We start from the raw sequence: 2958 nt of genomic DNA on the forward strand, positions 1-2958 counted from the left end.
AGGGTTAGGTGGGTTAGCCTGCTTATGATTTGATAGGGGTAATTTCTGGGTTTAGTTGGATTAGCAGTTAGCTGTGTTAACCCACTTGTGGAAAATTGCACCCGCTCCCAGCGAAATCGCGGTAAAATTTCGGCCACAACCACGTCTCACGACCGTGAGAGAGGTGGTTACAGTCTGTAAAGAAATCAATACGACGATCCAGCAAAAGCCTCGTGCACCCTAAGAACACGGAGCGACCCAAGGAAACCTTCGTCTGCATTTATCCCGCAAGTGTTTCAGCATATTGTTGACACACAGGGATGCTTTTTAGGCCATTAGCAAGTGAAAGCTTGGCACCTCTAAGAGCGCCGATGATAAGGACAATTAGTTTGACAGAATATTCCGGGTACAATCGTTGCAACTTCCTTATAAGGTCCAGATACCTCTCTTTCCTTTCATTCTCCTTGGTTATGATGTTTTTGTCAGCTGGTGCCGAAAATTAGATAACGAAGATGGTTCGCTTCTGGACGGTCAAGAAGAACCATGTCAGGCCTCGAGTGAGCAACAGAAAAAATTGTCGAGAATATAAAGTTCCAGTATATGCGGCACTTCCTATTCTCGACAATTGACTCAATTTCCCTAGAAGCATTTAGAGGAGCGATATTAAGGTTAATACCGTAAGAGTGACAGAGATGGTAATAAAGCACTCTTAGTGCCGCATTGTATCTCTAAATGTATGTCGTTCCCGCGTGAGTTGGACAACTAGATAGTATGTGAGCTAAATGCTCGGGGTGTGCATGGCACGCCCTGCAGCTATCATCGGGAATGTCTTGGCTCAAAATGTGGCCACGGTGTATTAAGGTGGAAATGACACCGTCTTGGCATGCAAAGATGAAACCCTCCGTACTAGGCTTTAATCCGGGAGATTTAAGGAAAGCAAACGTTAGCTCACAAGGCATTGACTGATCCTTCACATTTCTGTGGAAGATACCGTGCATCCTCTTATCGAGGAGCTGTTCACGAAAGTTTTTCTCATGTGCTTTCTTAATCCGGGATTTCAGGAGTGAATACTCGAGTTAGATAAGATTTGATGCATTTTGCTCACCCCTAATACTGAAGTCAAGTCCGAGTGTTTCAGCAGCCTCCTCCGCTGCTTTGTACAGAAATGCTCCTTTGCCCACTTTTCGTGATTCCTGACCATTTTAAGAAGAGGGTCTCTTCCATTTGAAACTCTATGTACTGTACCCAGAATAATCCTGTTGTGAAGACATTCAAGACTCAATACTCCGCGACCCCCTTGACGGTTTGAGATGTACAGTCGCGGAACGGAAGACTTAAGATACATGCTTTTTGTGCATGTGCATAAACTTTTTTGTCCCGATATCAATGGATCTGAGCTCGTTCTTCGTCCATGGAACTACTCCAAATGAATAGAGTAGTACCGGGACGGCAAGCATGTTCGTTGCAGATACTTTGTTCTTCGCCGACAGTTCGGAAGACCAAATCTGTCGGATGAGACGTTTGTATCTGCTTCGGAGAGTATCCTTTATAGATGTCACATCCTGAATGCGGCTCTGTGGCAAGCCCAGGTATGTATAAGTCTCTCCAGCGCACAGGTGTCCTATGGTGCTTCTATCAACGAGCTCAGGATCTTCAGGGATGCCATTAAGTTTTCCTCGCTTCAAATCAACCTTGGCGCATTTGCCTAACCCAAATTCCATTCCAATTTCCTCAGTATATCGTTCGTCAATCCCCAGAGCTAGATGCAGTTGCTCTCTGCTTTTAGCATAGATTTTAAGATCTTCCGTGTAAAATACATGAGTGACCTTGTACTTTCGATCTGCAGGTTTGCCGCACAAGTACGCGTCGGAATGGCGAAGTGCTAGAGATAGTGACAATAATGTAAGGCAAAAGAGAAGTGGGCTCATGGTGTCGCCCTGAAAGACACCTCTCTGAAAGGTGACCTTGTTAGTTGTCGCACGATTTTTTCCAGATGAGATAGTAAATCTGGTTTTTCAAAGCGGCATCAATCTCTCTATGCAACCAACTATTTGCGGTTAAACCTTTAAGATTTCCAAAAGACAGATGATAAGTCTATGGGAGGTCGTATCGAAAGCTTTCCGATAATCAATCCAGGCCATCGATAGGTCACGCTGGTAGAATGCTGCATCTTTGCAGACACATCTATCGATAAGCAGGTTCTCCCGACATCCGGCTACACCTTTCTTTGAGCCTCGTTGTTCATACATTTCTTGCCACACAGGTTCAATTGCCCAAACAATCCTATCATTTAGAATAGCTGCGAATATCTTATAAAGTGCGTTCAGACAAGTTATTGGCCTGTAATTCTTCGGGTCAGCTAAGTTGCCTGTTTTCGGCAGGATTATTTTGCGCCCTTCCACCAAATACTCTTGAATCGGCTCTTCCGACTTCAAATATAAGGTGAAAATACGGGCCAAATTCTGATGGGTTGAAGAAAACTTCTTCCAACAGAAGGTTTTGATACAATTTGGTCCCGGTGCGGAATAGTTCTTCATCCCTTTTAACACTTTTTTCACCTCCTCGGTAGTGATGGGTATGATTTCTTTATCAGGTGTTATGAGGGCAACACATAACTCCTTGAAAATATTTATATTTTCTGAGTCTTCGTCCAGTCTATACAGAAAATCGTAGACTTCTCTCCGAAATACTTCGACCTCCTCTGGTTTGGCCTTTTGGTCTTATGATCAACCGTTGGTTTTGTTTTACGGTTTGCATCGGCCAAAGCTCTCGCTGCATTTTACACGCAATAATTGATACCCCAGAGGTCGGATTCACCGGAAAAATGTCCACGAAGCTCGTCATCCATTTCAGCCAGATCTTTAGGCGTGAGAGAAACCTTGGTGTTGATGTTTCTCCGGGTCGTGAAGCATCGCTCTTCATCTATTGGATACCTGCCCGCGGTTGGTCTTAGTGTCGCCTCTCTTTCTTTGTTGCCGG

This window comes from Belonocnema kinseyi, chromosome 2 (assembly GCF_010883055.1).
Source record: "Belonocnema kinseyi isolate 2016_QV_RU_SX_M_011 chromosome 2, B_treatae_v1, whole genome shotgun sequence".
Classification (NCBI taxonomy): domain Eukaryota; kingdom Metazoa; phylum Arthropoda; class Insecta; order Hymenoptera; family Cynipidae; genus Belonocnema; species Belonocnema kinseyi.